Raw genomic sequence first — 8251 nt, 5'->3', positions numbered from 1 at the left:
GGAGAGGAGAGAAAGAAAGAGGGAGAGAGACAAAGAGAGAGAGAGAGATAGGAGCTATCCAATTTGAGTGTGAGGAAATCTAAAAATAAATAAATAAGAACTCAAAATCCTATTACTAGAAACAGCTTTTTGAAACCTAAAAATATTTTTTTTTCTTTATATTTAACAGTATGGGACTGTTTAGTAGAACCCATACCAAAGACAATTTACAACTCCAAGTTTTACCCACGAATGATGTGACAAAAGCTTTTTGAATTCAAACTAACCAGCACTTCTATAAAACATTGATTTTGATAATTGAAGTGATATAGCAAACTAAAAGTGTTTTTATTTCTAAAGTAAATATTTTAGTCAAAGTTGCATCAAAAATCAACTGTTTCTTTGACATTTTTCAATACTTTAATTTTAGCTACAATTATAGTTAGTGATATAGTACATATTATTTAAAATGTATTATAAACCTTTTCTCTTTAATTTATATGAAATATAAAATTTAAAATGTTGTAACACGATTCATATTGAAAAACATGTAAAATTGTATAAACTGCTCTCATACAGAAAGTGCCACTGGAATCACATAAAACGTTCAAATGCTTCAAGGTGCCAGGCACAGTGCTTGGCACATATTACATACTTCATAAATGTTTGTTCACTCATTCTCTCATTTACTCATGCACTCGAAGAAATATGGGCTTAAGGGGAAACTGCATTATAATGAGAACTGAAAGCACAATCTTTTATCAACAAACTTGGAGTTTTGACAAAGATTTTGACGGACAGTGGAGCAGATGCGAGGATGATAATCAAGATTTCAAACTCCTTGGTTAAAATCTACTAAGTAAAGCCCTGGGTTCACAAGATGACATAATAGAGAATCCGAGTCAATACTCCACAAAAAGAATGCATTCTTTCAATACCGAGGTTGGACTTTTATATATAATCATCTGCTTGAAGCTGGTTATAAGTTGTGTTAGAAGTAAAACACACAGTCCACCAGAAGGTAAGAACCACCTGATGGGGGACTTGTTTTTCTGCACTGAGACTTCTTTTCAGGTAGGGCCTCATTCTCTTGGTTTTGACAACTTAATACAAGTTGAATTAAAAAAAAAAAAAAAAACTAGCTTAAACCAAAGAGTTTTATTCTAAAATAAAGATAAATACATGTAGAAGGTAGAGGGGTGTTTAACACTCCTAATTTTTTTTTCCTGTTATACATGAACCAATTCATCTATTCTGCACATTTGTGCCAAAGTCATAAGGTGAGGTGTCAACTCTTTGAGGGGCATTTCTGGGCTATTTGCAGAGGGCTGATAAATGCAGTATTTTACCAGAGTAATAAGGTCTACAAAATGTAAAAAGCTATAAAAAAGAGAAGAAAGTATGGGTACTAAGCAGAATATAAGATAAAAATTGATCTTGGAGGAAATTTACTCATTTTCTGTTTGCCCCAAGAATACTGTGCTGGCAGGAAGATGCACTTTTTTTTTTTTTTCCTAAGTGGGAAATGGGTTAAAAATCTGTGACAAAAATAAAACATAATGCTGGCAAGTTATTTGCAGCTGGCCTGAATTGTCTTTGGTATTGAGAGAAGAAAAAAGGAAAAAAATGGAGGGCCGGGAGTGGTGGCTTACGCCTGGAATCCCAGCACTCTGGGAGGCTGAGGTGGGCAGATCACAAGGTCAAGAGTTCAAGACCAGCCTGACCAACATGGTGAAATCCTGTCTCTACTAAAAATACAAAAATTAGCCAGGCATGGTGGAACATGCCTGTACTCCCAGCTACTCAGGAGGCTGAGGCAGGAGAATTGCTTGAACCCGGGAGGCAGAGGTTGCAGTGAGCCGAGATTGCACCACTGCACTCCAGCCTGGGCAGCAGAGCAAAACTCTGTCTCAATAAAAAAATAAAGGAAGTACTGTTGTAGGTCCAGTCTTGTCATTCCACAGAAGGTATGGAGAGGTGTAGAAGACCCTCTCAAATTCTTTGCTTGTGAACTGACTCTGCTTGAATACTTCTCTGTCTTCTCTTAACTCCAGTCATCTGACTAATACAATGAGAGCCCTTGGAGATACAGGTTGTGTCTCCTCATCCCTTGAGAATTTCCTGGAAGACCAAGAAGGCCTCCTTACTCTGCATTCTTCCAAACAAAATAAGAGTTTGGAGACTCCACCGCTATCTGCACAGCTTCTCTGGGTCTTTGACAATTAAATTTTCTTGCCTTTTTTTTTCAGTGATTTGTTAAGTGGGCTTGTGCTATTTTTAGCAAGAAGGCTTTTTCAAGAACCAAGTACTTTCCCTTTTCTCTTCTAAAGTTATAGTAATCTACCTTTATCATTTAAAAATTTTAAAGGTTCAAGTAGTAAAAAATATTACAATCTCAAAGTATGTCCTAAAATTTAACTCTCTTAAAAACTCAATTATAACTGGCTCTACATCCTTATTTTCTATGTTTATTGAAAACTTTTGTAGTGGCTGCCATTTATGGATTATTGGCTGGGCTGTGAGAACTATTTAATAATTTTTGGTATAAGATGAACTACCTTGGAAAACATTTAATTATATTCATTCATTAAATCTTTTCCCAACTTAAATCTAAAAGCTAAGTTTAAAAGACATGCTATCAAATAAGAAAATAAACCTTCAGAATTCCAAGGTGGATTTCTTGTATGAACTTTGTTTCATAAAATCTTAAAATTCAGAGTAAATATCATACTAGTTATACTGTTTGCAATTTTATTAATGTCAATGGAAGATGCCTAAATTAAATTAAAACAATAAAAACAACCCTTCAGTTTGTGACAGAAAATTTGTAAGCATTAGATATTTATCTTACACCATAGTTACTGATAAATTTTTTTGCCAAAATATAAAGAATTAGTAATTTATTTAAAAAGAAATAACAATGCAAAACCTACTGATAGAGAAAATCTCTGAGATACTTCGATGCTTTTATCACTGAAAACTATTTTGAAGCTATTCAAATTATTCTGATTTCTATACACATCAATAGAAAAAATTTTAAAACATAAAATATCTGTGAATGGCACACTCACCTGGTAAGATAATAAAGGGTATCATCCCAGATAGAATATTTAAGAAAGTTGCATTGTGTTTTGTTTTTGCTTTAATGAGTTGTAAAAGTAATTTAGCTTATCAAGGCAAATTCAGAGCTACATAATAGTACAGTGAATTTTGCCAAGTCACACAAATAAAGTTGTGAGTTGGATGACTCTCCTAATGTTATTATGAGATTAAAGTAGATAAAACTTAATTGGTAGATTTATTAGTTCAGAAAAATAATCTCCTACCAGCAAAACGAAGAATTTCTTTTAGAACAGATTTCATGGCAACCAATTGTGGCATTTTCCGCACTTTTTGTCATGCTACCACCACCAACAGAACCACATGAACAAAGTCTCAAACTCAGGCTTATAAGTAGTAGTTATGATAAATAGAAGTTTTAATGATTTCATATGAAGACAAAGACTGGAAGAGTATTTTTTGTGAGATCATGCCCCTGGAGGAAACTAAATTTAGCCATGAAATTTAAATACAAGAGATTTTATTTAAACCTATTAAATAGGATTTGAAATGACTGCCAGTCTGGTCATCCAATACGGAACTTGAAAATTCAGACATGGACTGCACTTCTGTTTGTTTTTTGAGTCTTCTTGTCACTGATGCAGTTATACTATCTTTTTTCTTTACCTTAGTTCATTACATTATTAAAATGGAGAAAAATGAAACAATGTGGAATATTTGAGAGTTGCTCCACTGTAGGAATACATAATTGGTTCCAAAGGCCATCCTTAACTCCTGCAAGGTGCTCTATATTCTTGGGTTTCTCTTAGGAAGTCTTGTCTCCAGACTCCAGAACTCTACAAACCATATATGTATGTGTGTGTGTGTGTGTACAAATATATATAACTCTCTCTATATATAAAACTCTATATAACTCTATATACACATATAGTTTTATATAAAGCTATATATACATATATAATATACATTATTTATATATATACAAAATATATATGGTTTGTAGAGTACCAGGTGATGCAAAAGTAATTGTGATCTTTGCTATAACACACATCATTCTTATATGACCACTATCATGTTGACTTAGAAGTCTAGGTTTTCAGACTAATTTCTGTAGTGGTCCACGTAAACAAAACAGGTGAGACTGGTCCTGGTCCTTGAAACTGCTTTTATCCAACAGCAGAATTACCTAAGTGTGGTGCTGGCTAAATGTAACACAGGGAGAGGGTGAGCCTCTGTATTAAACACCTGGTAGTCTAAAGGTAAAAGGTCAACACTGGAGAACAGCACATACAAATATTTTAGTGTTTCGGCAATAAAGACACCCCACTGTACATCATCATGTGTAGGAGTAGAGAAATGTACATTTTTAACTCCAGAAAATCCACCACTGCTTCAGCAATACTTGTCAATGGCCAGTTTTGTTCCCAGCCCCACTGCCTGTATTTTGGATTGTAAGAGAATCACCATAGGTACCAATAGGTTTCAGTTACTTCTGGACAGAGGATATAATACTTTTCAGCCTGACAGCCACAACCTCCACTGCACCATCAAACTTGAATGACTCAGGACCTAGCTTTAATGCGGTCTGTCATGTGACTCATGACATGTATGCGCAATTTCAACCCCAGCTCTAAACAATGATAGACGTTATCCATTCTGGAACTATCTTCTCCCAGTGCAAACATTACCCCAGCAAAGCAGGTCAGATGCCCATCTTGTTTTCCAAATGCCCACTGATCCATTCTTTACTAAAGATAAGACATCCATGGGAGTTTTTGGTTTTTTACAGCCTCAAAGGCGTCGTCACACATCTTTCTCCATTCATAGTCTGTTTTATCTGACATCAACCACGCTCTCAGTAAGTATTCATAAAAACTGTCTCCAAGATCACCAAGTGATGTGTGATACCGACCCCAGTGCCCTGTTCTGGGGTTCAAACAATTTAGATAAAGACCGTTTGGACAATCCATTTTCTGAAGCAGTTTCCGCATGTACATGACCTTGTTGTAGTAAACCAGGTCTGCTGTCAAGTAGCTGAGGTGGACGAACTCCATATGCAGTGTACCAGATTCAGCCAGAATGCTGCTACATGGAGGCCCCTAGCCTCAGTTACACCCTACTCCACTCTGTAAATGTACCATTGTCCAGGGAATCCCAGTAGATGTGTGAAAGGCAGGAAAGTTTCTTAGCCAGTTGCACAGCTTTAATCTTGAATATCTCCTTTCCTGAAAGGTGATATGCTGCAAGTAGGCCTTCAATAAACTGAATGCTGACTTCAAACACAAACATCTCTGAATTCACACTGACCTCAAGGTTGTCTTAAACAATCTTTGCACATCTAGGAATTCAGCATGGAGCCCTATGATATAAGGGGTATCCAAAGCATCTACAATGGTAGCACCCATTTGTGAACTTTCAAATGTTAGTGGTACAACCTTTCCTTTTAATAGGTCTGAGTTCATTATGTCCCCAACTGTATGTCCTATAATTATCCTAGGCATGTTTCATGCTTTAATTTTTTTTTTCCGTTTTCTTATGTTGTCTTCCGGGTCTCCACCTTTCATGCCTAAAAAGTTTGGAATAGGAACTGGTGGCAGTGGCTTGTTCTCTGTCTTCATTTCTTGGACCTTATTTTTCTCTGTCTGAATTTCTGCTTGGATTTCCTTGCTTGACTTTTCTTTTCTTTCTTTCTTTTTTTGAGATGTGGTCTCACTCTGTCACCCAGGCTGAGTGTTGCAGTGTCATCAGGACTCACTGCAGCCTCCACCTCCCAGGCTCAAGCAATCCTCCCACCTTAGACTCCAGAATAGCTGGGATTACAAGAGGGCACTACCACACCTGGCTAGTTGTTGATTTTTTGTGGAGACATGGTCTCATCATGTTGCCCAGGCCGGTCTCAAACTCCTAGATGAAAGCCATCCTCCGGACTTGGGCTCCCAAAGTGTTGGGATTACAGGTGTGAGCCACAGCCCAGGCCGCTTGACTTTCTCAACTTTTCTTTTGTCTCTTCCAGGGCCTTCTCATGATCAGCTCGAATTTTATGTCTCAGAGGTTCTTCTTCTTCTTCCCTGTGTGTATGTTAATTGAGTGTATAGATCAGGGAGACTTCAGGGTTTTTAGTCCCTTTGACAGCTACTACATGAGGAATTAACACATCGTCTAAACCCAGATCAAAGTGTTTGAGTTTTGAGAAGCCTAGAAGAAAAAAGAATGCCCCCAAACACCGAGTGATGAAGGCACTAAAAATAAATGTCTTCGCAGAAAGTCTCAAGGTAGCGCTGTGATGTCGGGAGGACGGCCCCAGGTTCAGAGGTGGGATCCCACGTCTGGAGAGGGCAGCAGGGCTGGGGTAGTCATCGTTTATGCTCTTGAAGACAATACTCCATAAAGTTCTCATCTTATAGCAAATGCACGATACACTGAACTGTCTTCAAAATATTGGCAAAAATGGAAAAACTCAATTTTGCTCAACTTAAAGGACTGCCACGCTTCTTCACAGGCACCGCTTTGACGCTCCTCCAATTCCATTCAGAAACGTGAGTGACCCCCCACCTCAAACGATCACAAATTTATGTCCTACGAGATCTCGTTTGCCCTTTGACTTTCAGGGCCCTATCAGGTTATCAGAAGACTCTTCATTCCTAGGGGTAGATCAAAGAAGTCACACTGCTAAGGAGCTACCCCTTGGGGAGGTGCTCAAGGGTGGTCTTCTGCCTCAAAAGGGAGTCTGGCTAAATCCGAGGAATTACAGAAGGTTCCCCATCTCCTCTGGTACTTCTATTCCAGAATCTCTTAACCTTAGTGGTGGAAAAAGTAAGGGTCTCCACCGAAGCCTGAAAACCGGGAGGAAGGTTTCCCGCTTCCGGGAGGCCAAGACAAAGGCGCTGAGGGAAGGAGCAGGAAGGGACCGGCCGCCCGCGCTTCCCGACGCTGCCAGGCAGTCTCCCGGGCCGGGCAGAGCTCCGAGGCTGCCTCCAGGCAGTCACATCCAACGTACCTGAGCCCGGCCAGCCGCTGTCGCTGTCGCCGCCGCACGGGCCTGTCCGGACGGACCTTCCTCCTCCTCCGCGGCCCCGAGAAGCTCGGCGCGCAGGCAGGGAAGGCGCGGCGGCCCCTGCGGTCGGTCAGTTCACCAGGTGCCTGCTCCCGAGCGAGTTGCCACCGACCCCGCGGCGCCCGGCCGAGGCCCGCGCTCCGCAGCGTGCAAAGGAGCCGAGCAGCTACCCTTGCTCCCAGAGCCCGGGGCCCGCGCCTGCCCATTCCTCGCGCAGCCGTGGGGCAGTGAGTGGCCTCGGGCGGGCAGAGGCCGGCTCCTTGTCCTTGGCCAGCCGCCGTGGGGGCCGCCTCCGCGCCGCCTAGCGTGGCGCCCGGTTCGGCCTGGCAGCTGCTGCTGAGAGACGGCGCCCACGAGCAGGGCTGCGGCCCGGCCTTTGCCTCGCCAGGCCTGGTGCGCGCGGAACAGCTGCCGGGCGACACGCGCCGGGCGCACGCAATGAGGAGATGGACGGCGGGGCCGATGGTGCACCTCCCGAACCCGCCCCGACACGCTAGTGGGCGGCACCAGCGATTGAGCGTGGGGCGCGCTTCCTGGAGTCCACAGTTAAGTGACACCATCCTGGGTTTGCCTTTCTCTGTCGGGATCATTTCTCTCAGCATGAAGTCCTCCAGGTCAGACACAAGGTCACAGACGACGGTTTCTGCCTTCCTCTGGCTGAGTATATTTCATTAAATATATATCCTGCGTTTTCTGTATCCAGTCATCCCTCTGTGGACTGATAGGTTGTTTCTGTGTCTTGGCTGGTTTAAATAACGCCATAATAAACATAAAGTGCAGATTATCTCTTTAAGATATTGATTTCCTTTCTTTCAGTACATACCCAGAAGTGAGTTGTATTTTTAACTTTTTTTTTTTGTTTTTTTTTTTTTTGTTTTTTTTTTGAGACGGAGTCTCGCTCTGTCGCCCAGGCTGGAGTGCAGTGGCCGGATCTCAGCTCACTGCAAGCTCCGCCTCCTGGGTTTACGCCATTCTCCCGCCTCAGCCTCCCGAGTAGCTGGGACCACAGGCGCCCGCCACCTCGCCCGGCTAATTTTTTGTATTTTTTAGTAGAGACGGGGTTTCACCGTGTTAGCCAGCATGGTCTCGATCTCCTGACCTCGTGATCCGCCCGTCTCGGCCTCCCAAAGTGCTGGGATTACAGGCTTGAGCCACCGC

General features: G+C 41.7%; 1 pseudogene; it reads right to left on the bottom strand.

Annotated features, from left to right (window-relative positions):
- Window positions 1-4221: 4221 nt before the first annotated feature.
- On the bottom strand, window positions 4222-6396 carry LOC112611989 (annotated as a pseudogene).
- Window positions 6397-8251: the final 1855 nt, after the last annotated feature.

The sequence above is a fragment of the Theropithecus gelada genome, chromosome 19, assembly GCF_003255815.1.
Source record: "Theropithecus gelada isolate Dixy chromosome 19, Tgel_1.0, whole genome shotgun sequence".
NCBI classification, from domain to species: Eukaryota; Metazoa; Chordata; class Mammalia; order Primates; family Cercopithecidae; genus Theropithecus; species Theropithecus gelada.
The sequence above is the reverse complement of the archived record's forward strand: the minus strand, read 5'-3'. Positions and strand labels throughout refer to the sequence as shown.